This window comes from Saimiri boliviensis, chromosome 15, assembly GCF_048565385.1.
Source record: "Saimiri boliviensis isolate mSaiBol1 chromosome 15, mSaiBol1.pri, whole genome shotgun sequence".
NCBI classification, from domain to species: domain Eukaryota; kingdom Metazoa; phylum Chordata; class Mammalia; order Primates; family Cebidae; genus Saimiri; species Saimiri boliviensis.
The window spans coordinates 33,465,897-33,480,175 of NC_133463.1; the positions used below are offsets into that span (position 1 = coordinate 33,465,897).

Here is a 14,279-nt window from a genome sequence, read left to right on the forward strand (position 1 = left end):
ACAATAAGATCAAGATCAGAAAAATATGTTTAGGAAAGAAAAACAAAGTTCATTAATCCAAGAATTGGAATAACTAAGAGTTTTTAGAGAATGAGAATCAGAGAGGAGAGGGGAGAGTTCCCATTCTTCCCCAATATAAGCAGAAACATACGCTGAGGATATGTCTTGCTCCAGAAGTGCTATTAACAGGGGACAGTTTTGCTGACAGAGAGTGAAGGACAGTGAGGGAGGAGGAAGGGAAGGAGGCTCACTTCCTGACACATTCTAAGGCACGTGGAATGTGGGAGAGTGGACACAGGAGTCTGAAAAGACCACAGGGGATGGGGGGTTCCTCCTGTAAAAGCCAGATCTCAGTGAAGATGGGCAGCAAAAGGTGTGTCCCGTGAGGAAGTTCAAGATATAGGAGTGTTTGTTTAGATGGAAAGGGCTACACCATGGGATGCATTTTATTATTTGCCATGTTTTGCCTGTGTGTATGCATATATATTCATATGCACATTATTCTAACTTTTATCAATTTCCTGCTTTTTTGTTGTTTAAAAAATAAAGTTTCCATGACCTCAAAACATTTGCAAAGTCTAGCTAGTCTGTTTTACCAAAGTGATTTTTTTTTTAAACTGTAAAATAGCTGAATTAAAAGAAACAAACTGGCCAGGCATGGTGGCTCATTTCTGTAATCTTAACACTTCAGGAGGCTGAGGCGAGAAAATCATTTGAGTCTAGGCATATGTGACTGCAGTTAGCTACAGTTGCACCACTGCACTCCAGCCTGGGTGATAGAGGAAGACCCTGTCTCTATAAAAAAAAAAAAGAAGAAAGGAAAAAAGGTAACTGAATGTAGCACAAAAACTCTGGATGAATGATATATACAGATGAATGTGACATGTAATCCATATATTCATATGTGTAGTATATAGTATATATATTTTTCACTATATATTACCTACATATACTATATGTTATATAGTATATATTTTCTACTATATGTTACTCATATGAATATATGGATTACGTATTCATCTGTATATACTATATCTAAAAATATATACTATATAGTATATCTATAAATATATACTATATATTATACCTATAAATATACTGATTGAATAGATATGAATGTAAATATCTACAAGAAGCATGCAACCGCATGGACAAAAATCAAAGACGGGAGTTAGGAAGTAGATGGAGTTGTGTAACACCTATCTAGAGTGTCAGGCTTTGATAATGACATGATTTCTACTTTTTTGTAATCTTTAGTCACCAGTGTCAAAGAGTGCTGGTCTCAGGGCCCCTCTGGGACATCTTCCTTTCACAGGGAGTCAGGAGTCATATTTCTGCTAGGATGTTTTGGGTACAGCTCAAGTGGGTGGGTAGAGGGGTTTTTGTCTTTTTCTTCTGCTTCATACATTGTTTCTCTGTGTTAGAAATGCCACTGCTGACAGTGTTCTTTCTCGGCAGTTTCCATGCCACAGAATGTGCTGAAGTCGTCTGGCAGCTTCCATGATGAGGGTAATCAGGCTGGCAGGCACCAGCCCTCGTGCACCTGCACTTCGCTCCCGCGCAGAGCAGTGGATGGTAGAGGGAGGGCTCCACCACAGCGCTTCACCCTGGTCCTCCCTCCCTCCCTCTCTGCTGGCTCAGGACTGATTTCTTCCTGCAGAGAAGTGTGCAGCAAGGGACTTGGGCAGACAGGGTGAGAGGCAGAGTCTTTGCTTACCTGGAGGTTGCCTCCTAATGTACTGGGCTCCTGGGAGAACATGAAGGCTTCTTAGATGAAGAGTAATGGGGATGTCTTACACAGCAAGATGAGAAAACACAGACCACTTGGCTCTCTAGCAAGGACGAGAATTTGAGTCAAAACTATATGGTAAGAAGCAACTTTTGTGTGTGGGACTAATGTCTATCTCTCATGAAATGTTCTCAGAAGCATCACCAAACATTTATTCCAAAAAGGGAACTAAGTTGTGGCTTGAAACATAAAGGCAGTTTGTTAAATGTAACAAGTAGTTATTGAGTGTATTGAGTGCTGTCTGGTCCTGGACACTGCTAGGGGCAAGGGAATCCTAAAGGAAAGACTAATTAGTGCCTTTTCTAAGGAACAATCCATGAAAAATGTTTAAGAAACAAGTGCTTAGTTTCTATTGTTACAGAAAATACATGCAATAAGAACTAAGGGAAGAATTTGTTAGCTGAGGGCTGGGACTTGGGAAAGGTTCCCCAAATGGCATGGATTGGATGCTGGATCTGGAAGGAAAGGCAGGATTTACACATTGGAAAAAGGAAAGGTCATGGAACAATGCATTGATTTTAAATTCTTCTAGCCCATGTCAGATTTTGATGTAATTAGGAATCAGTGTTAAATCCTGTTTTGTAAGTGTTAAGTCACAGGGTGTTTTCACCAAAATATGATGGGAGGGGAGAGAACTAGGGACTGCTTGAGAATACATTTTCATCCATGTGAAGCTCATATGGTAGGAAGAAACATAGTGTGTGTGCGTGTGTGTGTGTGAGAGAGAGAGAGAGAGGAAAAGAAGGAAGGGAGGACAAGGAGGAAGATGAAAAACAGAGACAGAGACACAGAGAGAGACAGAGACAAGGAGAGTAAGGGGGTGAGAGGAATGGGGAAGAGGCTTAATTACTCCAAAAAGGAGGAATTAAGTCTTGAGATTTTAAGAGTTGATACATTGTTATTCTCCGAAGGCCTAGGACAGTGTGGCACCAGTGTTTTACACATGTGATCCCACTGATTAACAGCTGGAAAGAAGCCCAGATAAAGGTGCTTATGCTGGGCTGTAGCTAGGAGAAAGGTGAAGGAAGAAGAATGGGGAGACCTGCCTCAGTATGAATGGCATTATGTGCCCTCCTTCTTTGGTTCCAGAACTATTTTTTAACCCCCTATATATTGCTTTGTATTAGTCAGAACTTTATAAAAGTTAATTTAGCCATTTTTATGTGTTCCAATAAATAGTAGTTTTCTGTATTAAAAACACTGCAGAATAAGCTATCTGGTATAGGAATACTTGTGTTCTGTTAAGAAAACTTAAATTTCTCAGCCTCTGTTAAGGTGATGGGTACCTGTAATCATCATGGCAGGTGGGAAGGCGTCCCCCAGGTCCTGGCTGCCATGTTTGACCTCTTGCCTTCCGTTGCCCTGTGTCTCATGAGCCACCCCATTTTCTTTCTGTAGCATCTCACACCTTACCACTCTTCTCCATGCCTATGGCAGCTATCAATGCTAGAACCCCATTGATATGGTTTGGCTGTGTACCCACTCAAATCTCAAATTGCAGCTCTCGTAATTGTCATGTGTCATGGGAGGGTCCTGGTGGGAGGTACTTGAATCATGGGGGTGGGTCTTTCTTATAGTGTTCTCGTGATAATGAATAAGTCTTAGGAGATCTGACTGATGGTTTTATAAAGGGGAGTTCCCCTGCACATGCTTTCTTGCCTGCCACCATGTAAGACGTGGCTTTGCTCCTCCTTTGCCTTCTGCCATGATTGTGAGGCCTCCCCAGCCATGTGGAACTGTGAGTCCATTAAACCTCATTTTCTTTATAAATTACCCAGTTTCAGGATTGTCTTTATTATCAGTGTGAGAATGGACTATTACACCCCTGCCTTTCAGCATAGCCTCATTATTGCAAACACCACCATTTGGGCATCAAGGAAGGAGCTGGGATCACAACTGTGCAAGAGAAACAGCCCCTGCTTTTCAGTTGCTCACAGTCTAGTTAAGGAGCAGCACAAGCAAGCTGACAATGGAAATATGATTTTAGAGCAAAGAAGTCAGGATGTTTTTAGTATGTGAGCGGGCTCCCCACCCCAGGAAGCAGGGTAGGGGTGATTTTCTGAAGAAGGAAGCAATGCCAAAGCTAGTCAGAGAAAGCCGAGTGGGAAGGGAGTGACCTGTGCAATGGTTTGCAGATATGAGGGAGCATGGCAAATGTAGGGAACTGCAAAGCATCCTGAGTTACAATGAGACAGTAGCTAAGCAAGTGGACAGGATCAAGCTGTGATGGGTCTGTGTTTCATCCGCTTGCCATTTAGCCATTTCTATAATCAGGGCTTTGAGTATTCACTATGCACAAAGCAAGACATTAAGGACTGTATGTTTAAGAAAACTGAAAAATACGTCAAAAATGTGTTAATGAAAGAGACCACAGGTGTGGTATAGTAAGAAGCTGGATGCAGAGAGGGGAAAAGGGTTGATACTGGACTACTATCCTGACCAGGGTTGTCCTCGTGCCTCTGTTCTCCCCAGTCCCTGCTGCAGAGCACAGCTGCAGTGACACTGGGCAACTAAATATCAAGTTAACTTGGCTCTAAAAATATAAATGTAGGAAGGATGATGGGGTATTCAGCAGTGAGGAAATGAGTCAGGGACTAAGTAGAAGCAAGCTAGATGGTTGAGCAATTTTCTTAAACGATATATGAAAGGAGAATCTTGAAAAGGAATGGGTTTAGACTTTATATTCAGAACTTATAAAAATGCGGGGCAACATGCACTCAGCAGAGCATTAGTGCATTAGGATCCATAATCTAGTTGAGTTTCTACAAAGTAACTCCAACCAAGAAATGAAAAATGAGGGTGTTCAATTTCTGTAGAATCAATTTTTTGAAAAAAAATTTAGTGAATAATGGATACAACAGAATAGAATAATTGAATAATACAATGGGAAGGAATTAGGAGCAAAACAGGGAAAAATAAGTGCTTAAAGATAATCTGATCCATGGCAAAGGGTTATACACTACTATTTAACAATAAAGATACTTTGGAGCCAGGGAAAAGAATACGAGAAATAAAAAATGATTTAAAATAAAAAATCCAGAAATGTGAAATATAACACTTGTAGCATGCAATATTGAAAAGACAGAGCAAAATTAAAATAATATATAAATGCTGACAATTTCCACTTGTTTTTAAAGCCATGTTTCCTGGCTGAATGCGGTTATAATGCCAGCATTTGGGGAGGCTGAAGCAGGCGGGTTACCTGAACCCAGGAGTTTGAGACCAGCATGGGCACGATGGCAAGACCCTGCTTCTGCAAAACAAAAACAAACAAAACCATGTTTCCTCAGGCTGACTCCCAAACTCCTGCCTCTTCCTGGTGGCCCTTGCTCAACTCCTTCTGGGGAGACACTGGGCACCACTCACCTCTCATGTACCTCTCTCTTCAGGCAATTTGGAGTTCTCTTTCTCTCTGCATTCACTGCTCCAGCTATTCAGCTGGGTAAGTTCCTGTTAAATTTCGGTTCTTGTTTCAGGTTCTTAGAAATCTGGGATAACAGTGTCTGCTCTTAAGATAGGATGGCCTAGGTTCTACAGAAAAATGATGAATAAAGCAAATGAAGGGAAAATAAACTCTGAAAAGAGACGTGTTCGTCTTCTTTTGGGAACTGTATTCTAGGGCCAACAAAGTCTCTTACCCTTTGACCTTTGCCCTTGGATGATTTCTCTACCTCAGGGATCCTCTAAGAGTGGTTTGTGGATCAGCAGTGTCAGTGTTGCTTGGGAACTTACTAGACATACAGATTTTCAACCCGCACCCCAGATCTACTGAATCAAAAAGTGATTCTGGGTGAGGCCTAAAACCTGTGTTTAGAGGAGCTCTCCAGCTGATTCCAATGCACATCCAGGCTGAGAACCACTGCCATCTTTTGGTCCAGTTTATCCTCAGGATTTATTCCTCAGGGAAGTCCAGCCAAGAGCTAGGTGCTTCCGCGTGCACTGTCTTTTTTAGTCCTGGAAACAGCCTTACAGAATAGTTCGTGTTACTTGCCATTTCTATAGAAGACTAAACTGAAGCTCAATTAGATAAAAAGTACTTGCCCAAGGTCACAGTGATACCAAGTGTAAAAGCTGCAATTTGAGTGTAGGTCTGCTCTCATTCCACAGCCCAGGTTCATCTCTACATGTTGTTTTCTCAGAACATCACAGCCTTTTCTAACCCAACTTTTCATGCTTCCAATCAACCGTTCCTCCTTTGAAGTCTACTGTATCCTATCTAAAATATATACCAGTATTTGTTCCCTCTTCACTGTCTCCTGAGAGAGAGGGAGAGGGAGAGAGAGACAGAGGCTGCTTTCCAAGGCTAACCCTTCCAATGTGTTGCCCTTGGCCATGACTCTGAAACTTTACTCCTTTCTCTTCCATCTGTCTGTCATTTTATATCTATTCCTGTCATTTATTTTTTTTATGAGCCCTTTGTACCCTGTTTATCTCTTCCAAGAATTACCTGCTTGTCCCTCCATCCCTCCCTCCCTTCCTTCCTTTCAGTTTTTATCACCAGATGCCCCTGTCTATCCTTCTTGTTTTATATTCTCTCACTGAGTACTCACCTCTTCCCAGGATCTCTCTTTAGATGAATTCCAGACCTCTCTCTCCCATCCTGACCTCTTTCCTAAGCCACAGACCTGTGGCTTAAGCTTATTCCTGGGTGTCTTTGTCTTATTCAACCTCAGCTTAACAAGCCTAAAACAGAGTTGACTGTCTTTTTCTCCAATCTGTTTCCTATCTTTGAATGATGCCATTCTCCATCCAGTCTGCCTGGAGAGAAAATTTGGCATCTTCTCTATTCTCCCCTCTCTTTCACACCCTGTATCTTATCAGTCTTTGTGATCTGATAATTCTTTCTTAAGATATTCCTCAGATCTGGTCCTTAGTTATATTCTCTAACTAGCTCCTTGAGATGTGGGCAGAATCTCTCTCCCCTTACATCCCTGTACCTAACTCATTGCCTTGACTATTATAAGTGCTTAAAAATATTTACTGAATATATAGATAAATTATGGGGAGTAAAAAAATGTAACAATTATTATTCTCATAGGAAAAGGAGAGAAAAAGCAGATACTCTAAAGGTAAGTTAAAATAATTTATTGACAGTCAAGGTGAGTGTTAAAATGCTAGTTGAATTATTAGCCCCAGAGGAGCAAGAGGATGGGACTTGAAAGACTTATCAAATAAATGAATCAAAGAACGGTTCTTGTAGCGTCCTGTTAAGAGGCAGAGATATTTCAACATCTCAAGAATCAAGTACTACAATCTTTTATGAGACTAGAAAATCATTGTAGGTCTCATAAATTTCCCTCTTCTCATTGTTCCAAAGGCTTAATTTAGGATGAGTCACTCCATAAATCTAGGCAAAGATGACTAATGATTATAATAACAATATCATAAATTATATAGTGCTTTTCCTTCAAAGGAAAACTGTGTCTAATTTATTCTCACAATATTCCTCATTGGTGGCTAGGGCCAGGGATCATTATCTCTATTTTTCAGATATCTGGGCATGGAAATGTGCTACCAATTTATCCTCATTGCCATAGGATGCCCTATGGCTGCATCCTCATGTCTAGTGAAGCTTACTTCTGAGTGGATTTCCACACCCTTTTCACCTCATTTAGTCTCCAGGCCTTGGCTTGATTTTCTTTCCTTTTGTTTGTCATAACACATTCCCAACCTATCTGAGAAAATTTTGTAACTTAGTCATTTTCTTTCTTTCTATTTTTTTTTTTTTGACAGAGTCTCACACTGTAGCCTGGGCTGGAATGCAATGGTGCAATCTTGGCTCACTGCAACCTCCGCCTCCTGGGTTCAAGCAATCCTCTGCCTCAGCCTCCTGAGTAGCTGGGATTACAGGCACCTGCCACCATGCCCGATTAATTTTTTGTGTTTTTAGTAGAGACAGGGTTTCACTATGTTGGCCAGGCTGATCTCGAACTTCTGACCTTGTGATCTGCCTGCCTCAGCCTCCCAAAGTGCTGGGATTATAGGCATGAAATTTAGGCATTTTCTAACTCGTTCTAGAATTCAGGAAACCTAACTGGAGGGGAAATAGAAAAGGTGAAAAAAAGTAAGAAATATATTTGAGGTCAGTTTCTTGCTAATAGTATAATACTAGTTAAATTCTCTCCTTTAACAAATACTTAAAGGTACTATAAAACTATGGATATCTTTTTTTTTGGTATATTCATTTCAAATAATCTAGTGTGTAGTCTTCTCTTTGTTAACTACAATAAAACAGGAAATATACATGTTTGATATAGCCTCAATCACTGTTTACCAAATTATGCTAGATGATTATTAAGCACACAGTTGTTTACTAAATGTCTTGGTTAATGTCACAGGGTCAATAACACTATGATCATAGTGTTTCAGTCACAAAACATGAATCCATATTTTTAAATACTAAGTTTATCATTTGGTTCATACATCCGTTATTGTGTAAAACCTTAAGGAGAACTTTACAATATTTTTGTCCCAGTAAAATGCTAATGGTGTGTTAATCTATGAACAATGATTTTTAATTATATAAAAGCAAAACATGATGCCTTGGATTTAATAATTTACTTGCTTATGAATTCAAATTGCATTGTGTGTGTTATTTAGAATTACTTCATAGGATGGTAATGTAAAGAACACTCATATTCTTGCATATTCTTGCCTTCCCTTCATAGAGCTGCTAATACTCTTCATTCATCTGTTCATTTATTCCACAAATATTTGTTGATTGCCAACTGTATGCTACAAGCTCTGCTGGGTGCTGGTTATACAGTGATGAACAAATCAGGCATAACCCTTGGCCTCCAAGAGCTTAGCATATTAAAAGAGACAGAGACAGGAGCAAAGAGACACATAAAGGGATGCATATCTGGAGATCATGACAAGTGTCATGAAGTGAAAGAATGGGAGGAATGCAATTTACAATGAGGAATCCAAGAAGGCCTCTGAGAAAGAGACATTTTTTGTGAGGTTGAGGGGTAAGAGTTAGGCATGTGGATGAATCAATGCATGTGAATGATCAGAATGCAGCTGAGAACCTGCAAAGCAGGGTGTGGCCTGATGGCAAGGAGGGAGAGAGTTTACAAAATGAGGTGGAGAATGGAGGCAGGGAGGGCCCTTGCCAGATAGTTTCTCATCTATTATCCATATGAAGAATTTGAGATGTTAAATTAAGTGTAAAAAGAAATTATCAGAAGGTTTTACAGAGGTGATATGGTTTGGCTGTGTCCCCACCCAAATCTCTTCTTGAATAGTAGCTTCCATAATTCCCATGTGTTGTGGGAGGAACCTGGTGGGAGGCAATTGAATCATGGGAGCAGTTTCCCCCATACTGTTCTTGTGGTAGTGAATAAGTCTCACCAGACCTAATGGTTTTACAAGAGGTTTTCATTTTCCCTTGGCTCTTATTCTTTCTTGTCTGCCTCCATGTAAGACGTGCCTTTTGCTTTCCGCCATGATTATGAGACCTCCCCAGCCATGTGGAACTGTGGGTCCATTAAACCTCTTTTTCTTTATAATTTACCCAGTCTTGGTATGTCTTTATCAGCAGCATGAAAATGGACGAATACGGCAGGGAAATAAAAAGAATCATTTTTTTTTTTATTATAAAAGGACCACTCTGGTTACTCTGTGGGTGTGTAGGTTGGAGAGGTGTCAGAGTGAAGGAATTAGGAAGCTCTTGAATTAGTCCAGGTGAGTAAATACCAAGGTAATTACGATAAAGGTAGACTGGTTTAAACTATAGTTTAGAGTCAGATCACCAGAGCTTTGTGATGAACTGGATGCAGTCAGAGTGGGGGATGTGGGAAAACAAGATTCTCTAGGTCATTGAGTCCCTGTTTGAGCCAGAAGGAGGTTTAGACAATATCTGATCCAACTCCCCCATTTCAGAGCAAATGGAATTGAATTTCTGAGACATAGAAAGATTTCCCTCACAAATATTTTACTAGGAATAAAATTTGTGTTGCTCAGAACCAAAAGGTTGAACCAATAGAATTAAATGCTGTCTACTTATATTTAGTTCTTACCTCTAAGAAAACCACCTTGGTAACTTAATATAGTAAGAAACTTGCCATTTATTTTATAAATATTTGCAATGTACATGAGGACATACAGAAAAAAGTTTCCAGTTCTTCTTCCTGTATGTTTAAGTGACTCATCATTTGGGAGCGCCGCCTCCTCATCTGGTTTGTTTCATGGTCTAATGCTACTGTAAAATGATTCCTTGATGTTTAGCTCAAGTTTATGCTTGTCCAATGTCAGATGTTATATTTTATTTGGAAAAGTAACAGAAACCAGTATTTCCTTACTTTTCCCCTAAAAGGAAGATAGGGAGCTTTATTTTTTTCATGAAGGGTGTTCATGCATACCATTTTTTTTTAGCTGATGCCAAAAGAATTGGCTGCTGACAAATGAATCACAGTCCATAGTCCTGTTTGATTGATGTAGCATATTCCTTAAAAATTTGATTATTAGTTAAAATAAATTATAATTTTTCACCATTGTCTTGGAAGAATGAAGCTTATATTCAGTGATAATCATAATTATGTTTTAATAATGATAGCTAAACAAAGAGAGACATTTCCTATATGCTGGTCACTATACCAGAACTGTTAACATTCACTGTTAGTAAGACAGCTAATAGTGACAGAGTTGAAATTCAAGCCCAAATCTATATGATTACATAGTACATGTTGAAAGCCATTCTCCTGTACATTCATTCATTCATTCATTCAATAAATATCAAGCAATTGGGTGCTAGGACTGTTCCAGGAGCTGGGTACATAGCAGTGAACAAAATGGACAAAAATTTCCACCTTCAAAACCTTACATTCTATTTTGGAGTGGGAAAGGGCAAGATTATAAAGCATAGTAAATAAAGTATATAGTCTGCTAGAAAATGATAAGTGCTGTGGAGAAAATGAAATTTGAGTAAAAGGGAGTAATGTTAAATAGAGGAGATGGGGAGAGCATCACTGACAAGGTAACATTCGAGCCAAGATTTCAAGGAGATGAACAATTGCGGTCTGTGGGGAAGAGCACTCCAGGCAGAGGGAATAGCAGTGGAAGGCTCTCTCTGAGGAGTTGTTAGTTGCCAGGCATATTTGAGGACAGGCAGGGAGGCCAGTGTGGCAGGGGTGGAGGGAGAGAAAGGGGTCTAATGGAAGGCCAGGTCATCCTGTAGCATCTTTCAAGCCAGGATAAAGTTTAAAATAGATATAGATATATATAGTGCCATCAATCTTGTATAAGAATGCTATTTGTCACACTATTACGATGTAAGCCTTATTCACATTGTGCTGGGTGTCCCAGAGAATTGATGAATGACAGTGTTGCTGCTCTCTGAGAATGTCTGATCCACTGAGGAAGCAGTGCTGGCTCAGGAAAACAGTTGCGTAGTGGAAATTTTGGAAAACTAGAGTGGCTTGGGTTTTGTTCAGCTTTAGAACAATTTCCTAAATCTGTCTTACAGTGCTTTAGAGCAGTCCCTTGGAAGTGCATATTGATTACCTTGAGGATTGTGTTAAAATGCAGGGGCTGGTTCAGTAAGTCTGAGGTTGGGCCCATGAATCTGCATTTCTAACAAGCTCCCAGAGGAAGTCAGTGCTGCTGGGTTGTGATCCAGACTCTGAGAAGTGGGGCTTTAGGGTTGCTGGAAGACTTTCCAGTATGTCATCTCATTTTAATTTGTATCTTCATTGAAGCCCTGAGTTAATTGGTTCAGATATTATCATTTTCCTTTACAAATGAAGAACTCAAAGCTCAGAGGGTTGAGATGACCTGGCAGAGGTCATATGGCCAAACGACAGAGCTGTGACTGGAATTTAGTTCCTTGGCTTCTAGACAGCAGCTGCCCTGATGGCTTTTAAGCTCTAATACATAAAGCACATGCTAATTAATGTTTTTGGCTGGTGCACACATGTGTACACACACACATACACAAGCACACACACAGGGCTGCAGTGGGGCGTGGGTGGGGGATGATTAGGCCCCCCTAAAGCTGCAGCTGCCCAGAGGCAGGCCTTGGCAGTGGTCTCTGGAACTGATCCAATCATCACAACATGCTCTGGAAATGTGCCTATCTCCTGCACAATGCCCACCCTTACCTCAGATGGGAGCATTTTCTTCACAATTACTTTGCACATGAGCTAAATGGCATTTCATCTACTTTAGAGGTAATCTGGTCCCATCCTTTTGCCCAAGTCAGAAAGTTATTTACTGTCAAGCTGGAAAATTCTGTTCTTCTCACCCAAGGAGAGCAGTGTTCTCAGAGATGAAGCACATCGCTTCATACTGAGCTTCAGCTTTCTGGGAAAAGCAGAAATCTTTGAAGCATTTCCAACCAAATCCTTGGAGAGGTAAACATATTTTTCAGCTGCAGGATTCCAGGTTAAAGAAGTGTGTCCCCCACTTGTTTACAAAGCAGCGCAGCAGCTGTTAGGAGGCCTCCACCCCCACTGGACAGACAGAGGCATTTGGAAGATGCGCTGAGCCTTCCCATACAGTCTGCTCAGGCTCACCCCTCCGGGAAGACCTCATCACCATCAGCCACCAGCAGCGCAGAGAGCTCAGGGGTACAGGAATGGCAGATGAGACACGCCTGGCTTCTCTGATTCAGTTTTGCTGTGCTCTTTTTTTATTAACGTTTTAAGAAAAACATGCTGCCTCTCAACTGCATTTTTTTTTTTTGCAGATGATGGGTAAAGAAAAGCCTGCGCCATCTCTTGCTTCCTCTTCTCTTGTAGGAAACATGGCTTCAGAGACACAGGCATTAGTTTCTTGGGTGTTATGATGAGAAGAGCTCTACTCCCTCTCTTCTGCTTGTGTGCCCCTGCTTCAAAACCCTGTTCATGTCCTGTGCTCTCTATGAAGCCCTTCTTAAACACACAAGATTGCAGTGGTTGCTCACTTTCCTAATTCCTAGAACACTTAGTGTTTTCTCTTTGGATATTTATTTTGCAACGCTTTGTATGGTTAAGAATGATAATAGTGACAATAATAGCTAGCATTGATAGTGTGACTGCTATCACACTGTGCTAAGTACTTCATATGAATTATCCCATTTATCCTCAGGACAAACCTCATAAGGGCAAATTGCTTGAGCCCAGGGGTTCAAGACCAACCTGGGCAACATGGTGAAACTCCATCTTAACAAAACATACAAAATTTAGCTAGATGTGGCGGTGTGCGCCTGTAGGCCCAACTACTCAGGAGAGACTCATGCTCATATAGTTCTTAGTACCCACAATCTCGAATTTGACCTTCTAGATTAGTTTCTGATTGGTTTGACCCTGATCTGTATGGAAATGTTTATTAGGGTAGCTGAAGTGGGAGAATCACTTGAGACCAGGAGGCAGAGGCTGCAGTGAGCCAAGATTGTACCACTGCAGTCCAGCCTGGGCAACAGAGTGAGACCTTGTCTCAAAACAATAACAACAAAAACAATGAATCCTGTAAGATTAGCATTATTATTTATCCTCATTTTAAGATGAGAAAATCGAGGCATAGAGAAATGATTAGATATGTCAAAGGTCATACGGCTCATACATTCAAGAGTCTGGATTGGAACCAGTTTGTTTTAGAATCCTTGTTATCTTCTCAATATGTAATGATAATGCCTCTTCTGTTATGCTGGAATAATAGTAAAGTCTGTGATGAATAGCAGTACTTTAATAAACATTTCCATATGGATTAGGGTCAAACCAATGAGAAACTGATACAGAAGGTCAAATTTGAGATTGTGGGTACTAAGAACCACATGAGCTTGAGTCTATCATGAGCCATCTTTACCTCCATATGATTAAAGCCAGCCCAAGAAGAAAGCCATGTAGAAAGTGGAGCTGAGAGATGGAAAGATACTGTTTTAATGATACATTTGAACCCCTGATCCAGCTGGGCTTTATTCTTAGATTTTTCAGTTATAGAAACAAAGAAATTTACTATTTTGCTTAGGCTATCTTCGAGTTCAGTTTTTTTCCTTGTAATCAAATGAGTCCTGACTAATATAACCCATTAGAAAACAACCACCACCCGCAAATTAAAACTAACACTCAAACACAGGACCCCTCTTCCTTTAAATAATGGAGTTGTTTGAAAAGCAAGGGTTTGCTCTCTCTCTCTCTCACTCTTTTTTAAGTCTGGACCAATGCTGTCCAGTGTTACTTTCTGTGATGATTAGGATGTTCTAGAAATGGTCTAGATCTGTACTGTCCAATATAGTGGCCATTAGCCACATGCACTATTAAGTGCTTGAAATATGCTTAAGTGCATGTGGCTAATGGCTAACTGAAGAACTGAATTTTTAGTTCGATTTACATTTAATTAATTTAAATAGCCAAATATTGCTAGTGGCTATTTTATTGGGCAGCACAGATGTAGATCATCTCTGTACTTCATGAACGAATACAGAAACACCCGATGACTCCATTGCAGTAGGTAGAATGAATTATAACTCACTCTCTCTTTGTTCCTGGTGGGTCCCTAGGAGCCCTTCTGA

General features: G+C 40.4%; 1 long non-coding RNA gene across 1 annotated transcript in view; it reads left to right on the forward strand.

Annotated features, from left to right (window-relative positions):
• Nucleotides 1–1,649: 1,649 nt before the first annotated feature.
• LOC141581398 (uncharacterized) overlaps nucleotides 1,650–14,279 on the forward strand; it is a 76,002-nt gene continuing 63,372 nt past the window's right edge. The window contains exon 1 of the long non-coding RNA XR_012513985.1: nucleotides 1,650–1,867. This is a non-coding gene — a long non-coding RNA (uncharacterized LOC141581398). The remainder of the gene's footprint in view (nucleotides 1,868–14,279) is intronic.